Source organism: Stomoxys calcitrans, chromosome 2 (assembly GCF_963082655.1).
Source record: "Stomoxys calcitrans chromosome 2, idStoCalc2.1, whole genome shotgun sequence".
Taxonomy (NCBI): domain Eukaryota; kingdom Metazoa; phylum Arthropoda; class Insecta; order Diptera; family Muscidae; genus Stomoxys; species Stomoxys calcitrans.
The window spans coordinates 71,225,095-71,244,580 of NC_081553.1; the positions used below are offsets into that span (position 1 = coordinate 71,225,095).

A 19,486-nucleotide genomic window follows, 5' to 3' on the forward strand; every position below is an offset into this window, starting at 1 on the left:
AATTGATTTTTGTGTTTTGATTTTTAAACTTAGGTTAGATAATGGTACGCGTCTAATAATTTTAATCGCTATCAGCTTCATTCAGGGAACTTAGGTTTATTGCGTCGCCACCGAAATTGATTCAAAAAGCGCTGAAAAACAAAGACAAAATTCGCGGCGGTACAATGTCAGATATAAGATTGAAGAAGAAAAGGAACCAAAACCAACATGCATGACTATAATGGGGGCCAGGCGAGCTGAAGTAGTTCCCGCCAATCAGCCATTGCAAGCCCATATTGCAGTCAAAAAGGACTATGTGCCTGAAAATAATTTAAGACAGGAAAGAAGGTGTTCATTTAGCCATAATCCTGAACCAATTCAGGCAGTGCCACAATAGGTCAACCATCGCGATTTCAAAGTCCTGGCAATGCAATTGCTTGTTAGAAGTAGTGAGAGCGATAGCTTCACCCCATGTAGGAGAGGTCAGCTGAACATGACAAATTACTTCATTTTAGTGAATAGCACCAACTTCCTCTTTCGGGGATTTGCATCAAGCTCATTGGCCAATCTTGGTTACATATTACATGCTCTCTGAACTGCCACACACCAAGATGGAAACGTTATCCTCGTGGCCCCTCCTTTTCAATAACCTAAAAATTCCACAATTATCCAAGAGCTCCAAAAAGGGTAACAAAACCGTCCTTGAGCTCTAGTCACAATGTTCCTATTGGAGCTCTTTGCTTGTGGTACGCTAACTCGATTCGCCCTGACATTTAAAATTTTCGGCAATTTTGCTTCGACCAATCAGAGCAAGAATACACATTTAAAAATGTTCAAAGTTCCAATTAGCTCCAGAGGTTAACTCTGGCAGGAACATTGAGGTCCGATCTGTGTGGCGTTAATTGCTGTCACGAGAAGCTTAGCTGCAAGCTACCGAGCGCGAGACTGCACTGATATTGCGAGAGTAGATGCAGGATTAAGGCTACACAAAAATCTAAATTATCTTCATGCTATAGTCCTTTCGCCATTCTTGACTACTTCTGCTTTAAATTGCATATTGGAGGGAGCTTCTCCAGACTGCCTGGCCGTTTTGTCATGATGTTGGTTCCTAATCTTCTTCATTTAAATGTCTGGCATTGTACTGATTTAAATTTTATCAGTGTTCTTCTGCGATTTTTGAATCTTTCGGGGGCTACACAATAGGCATAAGATCCCTGAGTTGTACGGCGAATTCAAAAATGAGTTGACATGTAAAATTCTCTCAGATGGGTTGATGCGGCCACCTGATAAATACGCATTGGCCCTGTTTACAAATTTTGACATTTCAAGCTCCCAAAAAAAGATGCTTTGTTATAGCAATTCGCCGATGCGGCTTCCTTATAAATACGTCTTGACTAACTGTGAGACTATCTATTATTAGATATGGGTTTCTACCGAGTAAATATCCAATAAATGCCTTTTTTGAGTATTAATTTGGTTATTTATAATTTTGCAGATATCTTGGGTATAAAAAAATTTTCCAAACAATTTTTGATGACTTCGTATTCTTTGTATATAAACCTGACCTTCTGATCTCATAAAATCGGAATTTAGTTATATATAGACGCCATATTGACCGATCTCCAGACTTCAAGTTTTGAGGCAATAAATTGGTAATTTTTCATCCAATTTCGATCAAATTTTTCACTGTGAGTTCTGGTAGACCCCTACCCATTTCTGTGAAGTGTGGTCCAGATCGGACTATATTTGGATAAAGCTGCCTTATAGGCCGACCGCCCGATCTCCCGATACAGCGTATTTAGGCCATAAAAGATCAATTACACGATTTCGGATCGGACAATATTTAGATATAGCTGCCATACAGACCGATATACCGATATAGAGTATTGAGCTCATAAGAGGGGTGTTTTTCTTAAAAACGGTTGAACTGATTTTCATGAAATTTTCACAGACGGTGGAGTTTGAGCCCCCGGTAAAAATAGGGTACTACATTTTTTGATGTCCGTAACCTGACCCTCCCCCTGGATGGGTGGATGCAGCGATATAAGCGAAATTTTGTAAGCCACTTTATGGTACACCAAAAATATGATATTGGTGTACAATTTTGGGGTCAAATAACCCCATCCCAAAACCCACCCGATGGGACATGTTTATCGATTGGGACAATATGGGTTTCAAACGAAAAGTATTTAAAAGAAGAATACGCCATATGGTTATCAAATGAAAGATATTTAAAAACAGAGCACAAATCTGCCGTAAAAATGTATTCCTTGGTGTCTGAGGTGCCTCCCCACCCCCCAAAAACCCCCAGAGAGGCATATTTACCAATTGGGACAAAAGGTATATCAAATGAAAGGTGTTTAAAAGAAGAGGAAGCTTCTAATATAAACATTTATTTCTTGGTGTCTGAGGCGCCTCTCCACCTCCAAAACCCCTCAACAAGACATATTTACTGATTGGGACAATATGGGTATTAAATGAAAGGTATTTGGAAGTTGAGTACACATCTTGGTTTCACTTGGTTTTACGGGGCCTCTTCATACTTAAAAACTCACACACGGGCTTAAATGTCCAACGTCATAAAATGGGTATTGAATGAAAGTTCTTTGGGAGTTGACTACGAATATGGTGTGCCCATTTGGCACAGACTGGGACCGGCCCACCCATTAAATACCTTTTTTATAGGACGTGTAGTTCGATCGGGATAATATGGGAATTAAAAGACAGTAGTGTTAGAATCTAATGTTGATATAAGGATCCAAGTTTCTGGGTCACGTCCTGCCGCCCTTTATTGTAGATTACCTCTCAGTAATAGCCTTGTCTTCTAACGATCCGGGTCCCCCATAGAATTTTCGTCATCCTACCGATCGTTTCACAGTGGCTTGTGGCATAGAGCGTTCGCTGCCCACGATCTTAAGAGGACTGCGTCGGGCCGATATGTTTCGCATTTTATTCCCAAGTTTGCTTTTGACAGTTCTCCGTCCTCTAAACTCAATTTTTCTGCCCTTTGGTTCCCCCTTATTCCGCTGTGGCCCGGCATCCCAACGATGTGAATCGTGCCATTGGAGGAGAAGGCTTTAATCTCTTTTTATTCACTCCAAGACACTCTGGACTCTTAGTCACAGAGTTCCACGTACCGGATTGACCCGATGGAGGGCAAGGGCTGTCGCCTCAGTGTATAACACACAAAATTATCGCAAGGCTCTCCACCTGCAGTACCATGTAATGAATAGGTAATTCAATACAGATCTCAGTTCCTGGATAGAGTAGGCCCTCAGGCCCACCTTCGTCTTACTCGAAAACATGCAGATCTCAGTCTTCACTGGGTTTGCATGCAGAATCATAGGTGTTCAGTTCTTTGGTAGAATTTTCGAACTTTATTCTGACTCTTGAAGATCTCGTCTTTCCGTTTCTCCCCTCTTTCTACGGAACAGACGTCTCTTTTCTCTTCTTCTTTCTCCCGAAGTAGTAGACGGCGTTGCTTGACCAATGACAATCTCAGATCATCGAAAGCAGCACAATGCTTAGCCACAATATCCTAAGACATTAAGTGTTGCATAAAACTCATTACTGCGTTGCGCAAATTAGCCATCCTTTAGATCCGGCTGAGTATTGAAAAGTAGGTGGATTTTTAATGCATCATCTACCAGATGGCGGACCCTCCCCCGTACCACACAACACCGTCTCAAATCAAAAGTGGGCCGATCGCTACAATATGGGACTCAAATGAAAGGTATTCGGAAGTAGAATACGAATGCCATATTAAAAATTGGTTTCAAGTTCCTTAGTGCCCCCTCGAGCTCAAAACTGCTCCAAAAGTAACGCTCAAAATCAAAATTGGATAGGTATTTGAGAGTATAATACTAATGCAATATTAAAAATTGAGTTCAAGTACCCAGGTGCCCATCCAGAGCCCAAGATTTCCCCAAAAGTAGTGCCAAAATCAAAAGTGAACCGATCGAGAGACAATATGGGGACTCAAATGAAAGATATTCGGGAGATGAGTACGAATACGATATTAAAAATTGGGTTGAAGTACCTCGGTAGCCCCCTCCGAGCCCAAAACTCCCCCTTAAATTACCGCTCAAAATCAAAAGTAGACCAATCAAGATAATATGGGACTCATATGGAGAATGAACATGATTTGAAAAAGAGCGCCGTTTCAAGCCCCATAATGTATATATATTCTAGATCGTCTTGACATTCTAAGTCGATATAGCCATGTCCCTCCGTCAGTTTGTCGAAATCACGGTTGCGTTCGAACGCGTAAAGCTAGCCACTTGATATGTTGTACAGAAACTTCCAATTGATGAAGGCCATTGGGGATAGCCATTTCGGTTTAGATTTGGATATAGCCCCCATATAAACCGATCGCTGGATTTGACTTCTTGAGCCCTTAGAAGCCTCAATTTTCATCCGATTTGGTTAAAATTTGAAACAAAGACGTGAGTAATGACTTTCAACATCAATGCCGAGTATGATACGAATCACCATATAGCACGGGATAGCAGTGAGCACCACACAGGCTGGAAAATTGAGCTGCTATTTGTGTGGTGTTCATTGCTGTCATGAGAAGCTTAGCTGCGAGCTACCGGCAGCGTCCATATGTTGCGGATAGTGAAATGCTCCATACGGAGTAGCTGCAACGGCAGTCGCGGACAATCAGCGGTATAGAGCGGAGAGTCTCAGTGAGAGGCCAGCCGGAACCGGCTCTTGCATAAATACTGAGTGCCTACGATGCTCGATATGACGAGGCGATTTATTGGCGCCTTTAAATAACCAATGGCCACCCGGTTTCCACGCCGATCGGTCCTTTGGATTGGAACGAGCTTGCTCACTTAAAGGAGCTTGACGTCTTATATAGCAACCATATAGCAACCAATAACCATATATTGGGTTGCCCAAAAAGTAATTGCGGATTTTTTAAAAGAAAGTGCATGCATTTTTAATAAAACTTAGAATGAACTTTAATCAAATATACTTTTTTTACACATTTTTTTTTCTAAAGCAAGCTAAAAGTAACAGCTGATAACTGACAGAAGAAAGAATGCAATTACAGAGTCACAAGCTGTGAAAAAATTTGTCAACGCCGACTATATGAAAATCCGCAATTACTTTTTGGGCAACCATAGCATTATAGTTCTGACCACCCCAATACACAACCAGTACATGAAACGCGGTTTAAACCTCAAATTTTCCCAATGGCCCTCTCGTATGTGTATAGAACAAAAGTTGATTTTCTTGCCTTTTCCAAAATGTTGAAAAGCTAATTTCGAAGAGTTTTTCTATAAATTTAAAATTTTGTCTATAAATTTCAAAATTCAAAGAAATTTGCTAGAAAAATCAAATTTCAAAATTTTTTATAAAAATCGAACTTAAAAATTAAAAAAAAAAAAATGTGGCTATCGTCTCAAGCACCCTTCGGCTTTGACACATTTCTGCACTTTGCAACATATAAGTTTTAATCAGAAATATTAATAAGACCCCTTGGGGAACAGACACTGTCTGCATTTGGTGATACTGAATTTTATTCATAATTAGCCAACAAATAAGGGTTACATAAGATATGTATTAGCAAAAAAGACGAAAAACAACAAAAAAAGGCAAGAAAAAAGTAATAAAATGCATGAGCCACAATTTGTACAATATATCATTCACAAAGATTAGAGCGCCAATCACAGAGTAGACGAGTCAACCGCCAAATGAGTAACATAGAGTTGACGAGTCAACCGCCAAATAAATTTTTATTATTTTCACAATGTTTGCACATTTTTTCATAAGCAAACGAATATCAAAATCTAATGGCTAATGTAATTGGCAAAATATGAAGAAAAATAATCGCAAAAGAAACCAGCAATCGGGGGAGCTAACCGGTCTTTTGTGTGACAGTCTTATTGACCGAGACCTTGTCTGCTGCATTTTTTTCCAAACAACAACATCAGGCTCTCATAGAGGATGAGGATGTATATATATATTTACATATTAATTTATTAAATCATAGGAATTTATTATTATTACAATTTTACTCACCCTGCAATATATTCTAATAGCAAAACGAAAATGTGATATATCTTGCCTTATATATGTATTTGAACGTTCGATAGTTCATACACACGATCTGTGATACTTTACTACATTTATTATTTGGTTAAACCATTCCGATCTGTTCGATATAGTGATTAACAGACTTATTGTTATTTCGTTTTAGATGTTTTTTTAATTGTAAGATTATTTATTATTTAACAGACAATCAAGCTCTGTTAGAGACAGTGAGGACCGGGAGCAAGTCTTCTATTTACAAAATTCATTTGTTATGATTTTTCATTCATATACACAACTTCATGTTAAGCAAGTAGCAAATAAGACAAATAATCGTGTATTAGAACCAAACAACAATAGTTCTTAGTATATTATATTGTTATCGATAAGTACATTCCAGTATTCCAATGTAATCGAAAAAGAAAAGACTCAATAAATACTACTACTACTACTTGTCTGCTGCATGCCCAGTCAGCGAGAACAGCCCTACAAACAACCGTAAGCGATTGATTTTCTGCGAACGAATGAATGAATGGTAAATTAATGAGCACAATAAAGACATAGAAGAAAGCACATGATGACGAAAACGAAAATTGTTTTGATAAAAACGAAAGCAGAGAGCTTCCAAGTAATAATGTGACTATTGAGCTTTGAGTTTTATACAAAATTTTGCCAAAAATTTGATTTTTTGGTAGAAATTTTCGTTGAAATTTGATTTTTGTAGAAATTTTCGTTGAAATTTGATTTTTCGTTCAAATTTGATTTTTATAGAAAATTTTGCGAAAATTTGATTTTATAAAAAAAATTTGTCATAATTAGATTTTTATAGAAAATTTCGTCAACATTTAATTTTTTTTAGAAACATCCGTCAAAATTGGATTTTTATAGAAAACTTTTCGAACTCGGCCTGTAAAATACAGCTTTCTTATTTATTACACTTCTTTGCATTCACTAATGGTGATTTCGATTGTGAAAAAAAGTTCAGCATTTTTTCGACATGTTGCACTGAGATCGAAATTTTGTGTTCGATTCTCCAAAAAAGTGTAACTCCACCACCGGGTAAATGTTGGTTTGTAATGGTGTTGCCCACTGAAAGTGAAAAAATGCTGCATTTTCTACACCGTGGCTAGGCTAGGATGGAGAATGCCGCACTTTAAATCAGCTGCTATCATCTCATGTGCATGTCACCGTTCAAGCAAATTTTGGTTGAAAAGAAGAAGAAGAAAACAATTTGTAGAATGTTTGGCAAAATATTAAAAAGAAATACATAAAAAAGGGAAAAAGTAATCGCGTTTTATTTAGCTAACGGCATATTAGATGCATTGCTACATTTTACAGCATTATTTGGTTGAAATTACAATATACGGGCATATTAACATGTTCGATTGAAAATGTAAAAAGTGTAAAACTATGAGAGGGATAAGGCAGCATTCCCAAAATGTTGTCCCGTATAAGTGCAACATTAGTGTAACATTTTTTTTTCAGAATCGAAATCACCATAAGTCAACTTTTTTTCCGGTCATCTTTTTTTCGAACTATTTCAAGTTATTCCAAGTTTTTTTAGAACTATTGGATTGCCCAAAAAGTAATTGCGGATTTTTCATATAGTCGGCGTTGACAAATTTTTTCAACGGCTTGTGACTCTGTTATTGCATTCTTTCTTCTGTCAGTTATCCGTCAGTTTTGTGTAATGACAGACATTCTATCTGTGTCAAATTACACTTCTTCCGTACCACACATGATTTTGTTCATCTGTTGGAAGTTGTATTGTTGGCTTCGAACGCTAAGACAACGGCAATGCCTCTTGCTGTTGCTTCGTGTGCCCAGGTTCGAATGCCGGCTGGGCTCTGCCGATTAATTAATTTTCAAGTTTTTTTGCCTCTTAGGCCGAGATCATTAAATTTTAAAATTTTGTCTGTTTCTCTTTCAAGACGAGCTGAATGATTGTCTATTATTAGAAAATATTATCTGAGACAGCTTGAGTGGAGCTTGTTCCAGGGTAGGAGGGTTAAACAGTAATGAAAAGCTTATGAAAAACTTTGAAAACTGTCTCTTTTTTCTGGTTTACATTGCTCTTCAAATGATTAATACTCCCCAATAGATGGCGCTGAATATGTTGTTAGTTATGCTCGCTGTTGATTCTACATCACTTTATCTACATCTATTTTTGAATTCAATCGAATTTCCGCTTTTCTCGGTCTACCGCCACCGTTGCTGGTGGGTTAGCATCTTTGGCAATGACACTGAATGCCTGGGTTCAAATTTTGGCATAAATACAGAACAAATTTTCAGCTATGGTTATCCCTTCAATAATAGGCGCGATAATTGTGAGTAATTAAGCCATGTAAGACTTCAATACAAAGACTTGGTGCTTATCGTCACGCCACTTGGACTCGACTATAAAAAGTAGACTTCTTATCGTTACGCTAAAATTTCAATCAAACCCGTTACCACTACGATTTTGCTTTTAAAAAGTGTCACTTATGTTATTTAGCCTACTCTCCAATTTGATTCTGTGTTCCTTTTTGGGTCTTCGCTTCCAACAGTTAAGCACAAACTTTGATGTTCGCACTCCACTAGTCAAATACATCTCGCTGGATTCGCATACTTCCGTGATCAGTTAATTAGTCTATTTGCGGAAGTTTTAGAAACAGAAATCCTCCAAGATGATTGGACCCTCAATTAACAGTCATAGTCGTGTTCCTCTTCTAAATACCTTTCTGTTATGTAAAAAAAATTATGATATTATAATATGTCAATATGGTTACTATTAGAGGTTTCGAGGTTTGTAATCTACTCCAAAAAAATCTCAGATTAGTAATCTACTCCAAAAAATCTTTTATTAAAGTCCCATATCGTTGTGATCGGTCAATATATCTGTTTGGGGGTTATTTTAGGTTTGGGCGGCCCATGGGCACATAAACCCAACGTTTAATATCATATTTACAGTCTACTCTCCAATACCTTTCATTTGATATCCATATTCTTCCGATCGGTCCACTTTTGATTTTGGATAGTGTTATGGGGGTAAGGGGGAAGGTTGCACCCCTCCATACATCAAAAAATTATATAGCCAATTTCCTACTCAAAGTATATTCATACTCTACTCCCGAATACCTTTAATTTTGTATTTTGACGTTTTCTGTACTATGACGTTTCAGTGACTTTTTCTATGACCTCTAACATACTTGTCAATTATGACCTGAGTCGGTGTACAACCTGATATAGCTCCTAACTAATCCGATCTCCCGATTTTATTTCTTCATCCTCTCTAGAGGGCGTAATTCTTATTCCAATTGGCTGAAATTTATCATAATGACCTGTTCTATGACACGTAACATACGTGCCAATTCTGGTCCGAATCGGTCTAAACATGATACAGCTCCCATATTAACCGATCTCTAGATTTTACTTCTTGAGTCCAATTCTTATGCGGTTGGTTTGAAATTTTTGTACAATGGCAGTTCTTATCCATTATCCTTTGTTTGCCTGTAAAGAGATACCGGGCAAAGAACTCGACTAATGCGATCCATTGTGGATGATGTATAAGATTCGGCGTGGCCTAACTTAGCACGCTTCTATTAGGTTACAATTGACTTGGTAGTTCAATACTGAACTGATATTGAATGATACTTATAAATATTTCCAACATTTCTAATTACTAATGAAAAAATTTCTATTTCGTGATTTTATCTTCTGGTAAAGCAATTATAGTCAATTTCTAATTCATAATCGACCCATTCTCATAAATGATTTCCATAGAAATTTGATTATCAAATAATATTCCTAAAATTTTGATAAAATTCATTTTCCAAGAAATGTTTGTCGATTTAAATTTCCATCTGTCTGTCCATGTATTCTTTTGATCAAGGTACAGGTCGCATTTTTTGTCCGATTGTTGCAACATTTTGCACAAGTCATTTTTTTGCACAAAGCTTTGTTTGACGGATACCACAATATCCAAGATGCTTGGTTGAAATCGGTTCAGATTATGATATAGCTCCCATATATATGTTCTTCCGATTTTGAGAAATATTGCAATAATATGGTAATTTTTAGCCGATTCTCTCGATATTTGGGAAGAAGGATTTTCTTATGGCTCTTAATGTTATGGGTGAATTTCATTGAAATCTGTTCAGATTAAGATATAGCTGCCATATATGTATATCGCCCCATTTTCACTTCTAGAGCCACTGCATGCGCATTTATTGACCAATCTTCATAAAATTTTGCACAACGCTTTCCTCTACCACTACTACAATATTTAAGAAATTTGCTCGAAGTCGGTTCAGATTTAGGAATAGCTCCTATATATATGTTCGTCCGATTTTAAGAAATATTGTAATTAAGTGTTAATTTGATAACCGGTTCTATCGAAATTTGGCAGGAAGGATTTTCCCTTAGCTCACAATATTTCAGGGGAATTTCGCAGTAATCGGTTCAGATTTAGATATAGCTGCCATATATGTATATCGCCCGATTTTTACTCCTAGAGCCACCGCAAGCGCATTTATTGACCAATCTTCTTAAAATTTTGCTCGACGACTACCACAATATCTAAGAAGTTTAATCGAAATCGATTCAGATTTAGATGTAGCTCCCATATATATATGTTCGTCCGCTTTTGAGAAATATTGCCATAAAGTGTTAATTTGTTAACCGATTCTATCGAAATTTGGCAAGAAGGATTTTCGTATAACTCTTAATATTATTAATGAGTTTCGTTGTTGGTTTAACCATGAGTTGAGTTTCATAGAAATCGTTTCAGATTTAGATATAGCTGTCATATATGTATATCGTCCGATTTTCACTCCTAGAGCCACTGCAATCGCATTTATTGACCAACATTGCCAAAATGTTGCACAACGCTTTCCTCGACGACTACCACAATATCTCAGAAATTTGGTCGAAATCTGTTCAGATTTAGATATAGCTCCGATATATATCTTTGTCAGATTTTGGGTTTTTGTTTGTTATTACAGTTTAATCATATTTGCTCGAAATTTGATATGGATTGTTTAGTAACCCATCTGAAAACATCCGTCGAGGTCCATGAAAATTGTTTCAGAATTACATATAGCTCCCACTTTGTACTTATAGAGTAGGTTTAGGGTATTAAACAGCGAACAGGGCGAACTCGACTTTCAATAAAGTTCAGTTCAGTTTTAGATATAGCTCTCATATATAACTTTCATCCGATATGCATTTTTAAGGCTATAGTAGTCACAATATAGGTTCAATCGGTTCAGATTTAGTTATAACTCCAATATATATCCTTCATTTGATATGGCCTCTTTAGGCTGTAGAAGCCACAAATTTGGTACAATCTTTCAAATGTTTATCAGGAGGGTTTTTATTTGTCTTCCTTTTATATGTGCAAAAATTCATTAAAATCTGATAAAATATAGCTCCCATATATATCTTTCATCCGATATCGTCTTATAAGGCTGCAATAGCCACAATTTAAAACCGATCTTTTCAAAGTAAACATATGTGTCGTCTCAACATGTGCCGACAATTTTATCAGAGTCGTTCCAAATTTATATATAGCGACCATATACCTTTTAGGGTAGAAGTAGCCAAAATGAAGGTCCTGCAAATGCAAATTTTGCCCATGAACATTCCGCTAAGGAACAGGGGCAAACTTCTCACAAATTAATGAGTGCAGTCCGATTCAAGTTTAAGCTCAACGATAAGGGGTTTGCTTTTTATAGCCGAGTCCGAGCGTCGTGTCGCAATGCGACATCTCTTTGAAGACAAGTTGTACATGGCTAATACCTCACAAATGTTGCCAGCATTAGGAGGGGAAAAGCACCGCTGAAAAATTTTCTGATGGTCTCGCCAGGATTCGAACTCAGGCGTTCAGCGTCATAGGCGGACATGCTAATCTATGCGCAACATTCCATTCGATATTTCAATAGGTATGCAAAATTAAAGTCTAACTAGATTTAGACATAGTTCTTTTTATTAAAAGTCTTACGTAGACCCGATTTTTTTATTTCATTGCTTAGCCTTCTTTTGCTCTCACTGTTCATATTTTAGGCCGATCTACCTGTCTGACTTTGGCTTGCCTATTTTAAATTCCTCTATTTCCAAATTTATGCGTTTCGTTTAATAACGTCTCGTGCTATGCACTTTCCTCGTGTTCACTTCGAAACCCCCTCAAGAGGGGGAAAATAAAAACAGTGATAAGAAAACAAGACGAAGGCCAATTGGTTGTTTTCATGGAAGTTTAATCTTATCTAGACGATTTTTTGTGTGCTTGTTTTTCTACCAACTTTCACAAAGTCTCCACTGGCATAGAGTTGTCAAAGTTAAAAAAAAAATAATATTGTATTATCACCAATAAAGCATGAAAAATGTGCCTGAGAAACAAAAAAATAAAAAGGTAACACCTTTCAATCAGTTGGTGAATGGAGAGAATAACTTTAAAATTAAACTGCTTAAGTACTGTTTTTTTTTCTTAAAAAAAAACATTTGGTATTTTCTGGGACCTAGAGTTGCCACGTAATGCCGCTCAACCCATGAACTAAGATTTCTTCGTCCCTTTTTTTATTATGTTCTTTCTTTCACCTTTTTCGTATATCTATCCCCCACATTAGTTTTGTTTATTTTTGTTATGCTTTTACGTTTTTCGTAATACTTTTTACTCTTTTCCTTTCTGATATGCTCGTGCTCATCTAACTGTTGATTTTCCCTGCAAAGTTTCGTCTGTCATTTGTATTTACACCCCCCTTGTTGGTTCTTTAGATGCCGGGGACGAGGCTTTAAAGGGTGAGCACTTTAGTTCATTGAACTTTTTGTTTTGGCATTTTTCTCCCTCTCGCTCTCTCCCCCTTTGCGATATGTTGCGACATTCGATGATGGTCGTTATCGTTGTTTTGTTTTGGTCTTGAAGTTTTTGTTTGTTGTTGCTTAAGATATGCGAAAATACCAGCATTGTAGCTTTGTATATTTTTTTACGACACTTCTTTACGCATTTGATGGATAATGGAGATGACGTCATTGTGACAATAATTATATGCGCATGCGGGATAACGACTTACGTTTTATAAATAACCTCTAAAAGTTTGAAACGGCGATAATATATGGATAGCTTTGTTGTACATTCCACCATAGGATGGGGATATACTAACTTCGTCACTCCGTTTGTAACAAATATTGGTCTTAAATCCCATAAAGTATAGTAAATGTATATTTTTGATCGCCATGTCATTTTAAGTTGATCTAGCAATGTCCCTCCGTTTCTCTGTCTGTCTGTGAAAAGCGTGCGGACTTTCGAAGAAGTAAAGCTAGGCGCTTTAAATTTTGCACCAATAATTTCTATTAGTGTAGGTTGGTTGGGATTGTTAATGGGGAATATCGGTCCATATTTTGCTATTGTTCCCACATAAACCCATCTCATGATTATACTTCTTGCGCATATAGAAAGCGCAATTATTATCCGATTTGGCTAAAATTTTGTACAATTACCTCCAATCAAGTATTGCCTGAATCGATCTAAATCTGATAAGCTTCCATATAAACCGATCTCCCATTTCACTTTTTGAGCCCCTAGAGGGCGCAGTACACAGAAAAAACAATCGATAAAAAATTTTCAGTCAAAAATTAAATCATTTTCAATTAAAAAAAATTATATATTCCATAGTTTTTTTAATTGAATATGAATTTATTTTTCAAATAGAGGCGTGCGTAAGCCTCGTCTTCTGAGTCCGCCAGGGGTTTAACCTCATCCAGGATTTTTGCAATTTTTAATTAAAAAATTAATTGATCCAGTCAACGTGAAAGAATTTTAGTCACATTCGGTTTTGAAAATTGTATACCCACCACCATAGGATGGGATATACTAATCTCGTCATTCCGATTGTAACATATCGAAATACTGATCTAGAACCCTATTAAGTATATGTATTCTTGATCGTCTCTACATCCTGAGCCGATCTAGCCATGTCCGTCCGCTTGTCTGTCGAAATGACGATAACGGTCGAACGCGTAATGCTAGCCGCTTGAAATTTTTCGAAGGTACTTAATATTGATGTAGGTCGTTGGGGATTGCAAATGGACCATATTAGTTCAGATTTGGCTGTAGCTTTCATATAAATCGATCTTCTGGTTTAACTTCTTGAACCCCTGGAAGCCGAAATTTTTGTCCGATTTGGTTAAAATTTTGCGCATAGTATTCTGTTATGACTTTCAACAACTGTGTTAAGTGCCCTCTATATCGGTCAAGAACCTGATATAGCTCCCATATAAATCGATCTGGGGATTTGGCTAATTATGCCCCTAAAAGACGCATTTTTTGTCCGATTTGGCTGAAATTTTGTACATAGCGCTCTGTTATGACTTCCAGCGATTGTGTCACTACCGGTTCAAATCGGTCTAGAACCTGAAAAGCTCCCATATAAACCGATCTCCTTATTTGACTTGTTGAGCCATTCGGTTCGAAAAACAAAAAGTTTCGAATAATTTCAATAATTTTTATACCCACCTTCCGAAGGATAATAGCACATTAATTTTGTCATTCCGTTTGCAACACATCGATATATCCATTTCCGACCCTATAAAGTATATATATTCTTGATCGTCGTAAAAATCTGTGACGCTTTAGCCATGTCCGTCCTTCTGTCCGTCCGTCTGTCTGTTAAAATCACGCTATACTCTATAAAGATATTGAGCTGGAACTTTGCACATGTTCTTTCTTTGTCCATAGGCAGGTTAAGTTTGAAGATGGGCTATATGGGACTATATCTTGATAGAGCTCCCATGTAGACCGATTTGCCGATTTAGGGTCTTAGGCCCATAAAAGCCACATTTATTATCCGGCTAAGGCTACTCGGTATCCTTCTTCAATTGGGCCCCAGATCGGTCCAGATTTGGATATAGCAGTCTTATAGACCGATCTCTCGATTTAACCTGCTGGGCTCATAAAAGACGCATTTATTGTCCGATTTGGGACAGTGAGCTGTGTGAAGCCCTTCTACGGCCTTCCAGATTTGGATATAGCTGCCATATAGTCCGATCCCTCGATTTAAGATCATGGGCCCATTAAAGACGCATTTTGCTTAAATTTAGGACAGTGAGTTGTGTTGGGCCCATCGATATCCTTCTTGAAGACGGCCACTTTGGTCAAGATTTAAATATGACTGCCATATAGAACGATCTCTCAATTTAAGGTTTTGGACCCATAAAAGGCTTATTTATTATTCGATTTCGATGAAATTTGACACAGTGAGATCGGTTTGTATTTGGATATAGCTGCCAAAAAGACCAGTGCAAATTCAAATTTTGCCCATGAACATTCCACTAAGGAACAGGGGCAAACTTCTCACATATCAATGAGTTCAGTCCGATTCAAGTTTAAGGTCAATGATAAGGGGCCTCCTTTTGATAGCCGAGTCCGAACGGAGTGCCGCAGTGCAACAGATCTTTGGAGAGACGTTTTACATGGCATAGTACCTCACAAATGTTGTCAGCATTAGGAGGGGAAAACCACCGCTAAAATTTTTTTCTGATGGTCTCAATCAAAAGTGACCATTGACTTGTTTTTATTAAACCATTCAATGTTCGTGCCGAATTGTCGTTCAAATCGGACCATATTTGGATATAGCTGCTGTGGGTGCATATATAATGCATTTTTTTTTACCGGATTATGAGAAAAGGTGGTTTAACCATGTGGTGAGTATCCAAAGTTCGGCCCGGCAGAACATAATGCCGTTTTACTTGTTTTAATCAATTAAAAAATTAATTGAAAATTTCAGAATTTTCAATCTATTGTTTGATTGAATATGCCATTTTTTTATTTGAATTTTTTTTCAATCACTTCTTCAATCACCGAGCCCGCTGCCAACCCAGTCACTGTGGGGGAGGGTTCGCCACCTCGCGGAGAGCACAAAATGTTACCGGGGGGCCAAATTCTACCATCTGTGAAAATTTCATGAAAATCGGTTCAGCCGTTTTTGAGTCTACTCGGAACAAAAAAAAAACAAACAAAACGCAAACTTTTAATTTTTATATATTGAAGCCCTCGATACGCTCTTATATCGATTTCCCTGAAAAGACCGATGGCCTAAGCAAATTATAGACATGTCCTTAAGACTCGAACCAGGTGTCTTCGTCAAAAGCCCCTGCAGATCAGTAGTTTGTTGTCTAGTGAAGTTTGACGAAGAATTCCTTTACCAAAAATTCCGCATTGAGACAAACTCGTCAATGTCTTCTATGCTTGGATAATTTAAATTATCTTGCCCAAATCTTTTTCCGATTAATCTTCCGAATTTTTTCCAGTTGCTTTTAGCATATTACGGAAGCTTATCGGATTTGACGCTGGCTGTGCTATTTTCAACCTAATATAGCAATGGTTAGAATAGGAGGGTTCCATGGCGACCCTCCCATCTTGAACCTCGGCGATTAGATTCTCCGAACTATTACCTAAGGTAACGGTGTTACCCATATTAAGTGTTATTAGGTCGTTAGTATTTAAGAATTCTGTTAGGACTTGGCGCCGCTTACTAATGTTTGTACTACCCCAAGAAATGTGGTGAGAGTTCGCATGGCATCCTATTAGTAACTGATTTCCTGCCTTGTTTTGCCTTCCTCACTAGCCGCAGCAGTTCTGACGTGGATGTCAAATAACGCAGGTACTCCGCCGTGTACCACTGTTAGCATAAAAACATTGGCTGTTGATTTAGTTCAGTTCACAAATTTTGTTCCGTGTCGTTCATGACTTCTGTTTGTGATGGCTTATGTAGGTGATATATGAATCTTGACCTTGCTGATTTTCTCCATCAGAGCGTGTGTAGCTGTCTCGTTCCGGTGGAGGTTTATCAGGAAGACCTCAATCATTGGTCCTCCAGTAAATGAATTCTTGGGAGTGGGTGAACGCCTTATCGCCTACTCCCAGTTCTTAAGGCTGCATTAGGAAGCTTGCGATCACATCATCGCGGATGTAAACATCCGCGGTGACAAATTTTCCAATGTTACTTTAGGTGAAAAGAATGCTGTATTTACTATGCCACACACAACAAACGGCGCCAGGCTGGAGCCAACTAGAGTTTCTACAGCGCCTATTTTGCTCCATGAATAAATATGCATTCTTTGCATTCCTCACATATTCCTGCAATTTTATAGTAAACCTAGTCTCAACGTTTTTCATAACAAAGTTTACTTGTCGAAAAGTTCGTGCGTTTAGTTGCTTTGTCTCTACTTCGTCTAACATTTTGCAAAAGTGTTGTTGAACTTGGAAAAATACTGGACAATAACTAAGTTACTCCTTTTTCGCTCCTTTTTCGGAAGAAAAAAATTTTAATTTTTTAATTTTTTTTTTAAACTTAAATTTTAAAAAAATTTTGTATTTTTCTTTTGTTTTTTTAAGATGTAATTTTATTTATTTTAATTTAATAACTTTTTATATTTTATTTTTGTATATATATATACTTTTTAATTTATGTTAATCCTTTTTAAGTTTAACTGTCCATAAATAATCGCACTTTGAAAGTTGATGAATTCAAAGTTCTTTCACCTCTCTAAAAAACGTACACGTTTAGCTTCTTTACTTTCTTTATATGCAATATGGACCAAAAAGTATCAATTGTTTCTTTACGACCCTTAGCAATTGATTTGATTAACGCTCGTTCTCCCATCTGCCACGATGTGCCATAAAAGTCGCATCAAAAAAACCAGTTGCCCATTGGCTGGACGTTGCCTTCCATGGCATTTGTCGTCAACCAACCAAAGCTTGGGTGTTAATTCCAGATTTTAATAAATTCCCAACCACAAAATTGCCTGAACACTTACACACAATTCATTAAAATTCTCCTCGAATATTTGTTAATTGTTGGCGATGTCAAAATTTTTGTTTGCAATTGTCCACATCTTTTGAACAAAATATAAAAATTAAAATGTAATTGTTTACACTTGGATTTCTAGACCTATTATTTTCCTTGCTATCGTTATCGTTGATTGGGTTTAGTTTTTCATTTTCATGGTTCCACGTTCATATGCAAGCGGAATGAGGCGATGGTTAGCCACGGCTTGAAAAGGCAAAGTCTGTAGTTTACATGAATGAGAGGCCTGCCTGCATGCATAACCAACTTAACGTATGATGGCTAAAGGCATTTGGATGTTGGCCTACGTGACGTTTTCAAAACGTCCAATGGCTTTAAATGCCTGCCAATGCAATGCAGCCCTGGTAACGATATATTCAGTTTTAGAATTCAAAAAAGTAAGAAAAAAATTAAGAAAAACACGTTGCATAGCCCACCCTACCATGTTTCTTATGCTTGCTGCAGTTATGCTTTAAAGGCAGCACCAGCAGAAATAGGAGATAATTTTTAATATACAGCCTATTTGAATGCAGTTTTATGACATGAGGCACAAAAAAGACTGGAACTGGACTGGTTCCCAAAAACCTTAACCCCAAAAAGGGTTTTAAAGACTGTGGGTGTTAAAATTAGATCTTAAATGGTTACAGATTTTTTGTTTTATTTTATTCTTGCATATGTTTATCCCCTTTTTGAAATGTCTTTTCTTGTTTATATTTGCATATTTAAATATGCAGATTTTAAAGCTCTGTTGTTTTTGCACATCGATGACCTTGTCGATTGCATATCAAATTTGTAGTTTAAAAAGTACTCTGCCATAGTACATAGTACCCGGACACAGGGTGATTCAAAATGTACGAAAGACTTGATATTATAATATTTTTTTCCAATTTTTCTTTGAACATAGTTTCGAATACTGCAGGGTTCTTAACACAAGGTGCACTCGTAATAGACCTTAAAACTTAGTTCAAAATTAACTAAATATTAGAAAAATGAACTAGAGCTTAGTACATATTAACCAAATTTGAATGCATTAGTTTGAAATCGATAATGCAGTTTATTTCTTTTATGTGTGACTAAACTGAATGCTACACTCAGAGAAATTTTTTAGTAAAAACATCAAAAATGTTTGTTGAAATAAAAGACAGTCTGCTGAAAATTGAAATAATTTCTCAGGGTGAATAAGGGTTATAGTAGCAATCTACAATCCCACTCACCTAGATGTCTTCTAGTCCGTACTGTTGAATCAGCCAGATCGGTTTAAAAAGCCCAATAAATAACATGTTCACGTTACATGTTCACATCCGCTGATTCAGAAAGGTTTAATTTGAACCGGTAAATTAAAGCGAGGCCATTATTGGCCCATTGCGACACCATAGCGAGAAAGAATAAGTGTGAGACCTGGAGATAAGATAAGGCGATGAAGAGATGTAAGAAGAACTTAAACAGAAAAAAAAAAAAATAAAAATCATTCACGAAATGAATTGATCCAATAAATTTTTTCATTGAAACTGCTTCAATCACAAAAATGATAATATCAATCACACTTTTTGAAAAAGGTGATTGAATAAAATTTCAATTAAAAAAATTGCATATTCAATTAAAAAAATGATCGGAATTTTTGAAATTTTCAATTAGTTATTTAGTTGATC

At 36.9% G+C, this 19,486-nt stretch overlaps 1 protein-coding gene across 7 annotated transcripts in view; it reads left to right on the forward strand.

The window, feature by feature from the left end:
* The window catches only part of LOC106086794 (protein similar), a 479,262-nt gene that overhangs the window by 5,156 nt on the left and 454,620 nt on the right, over positions 1-19,486 (forward strand). The window lies entirely within an intron of this gene.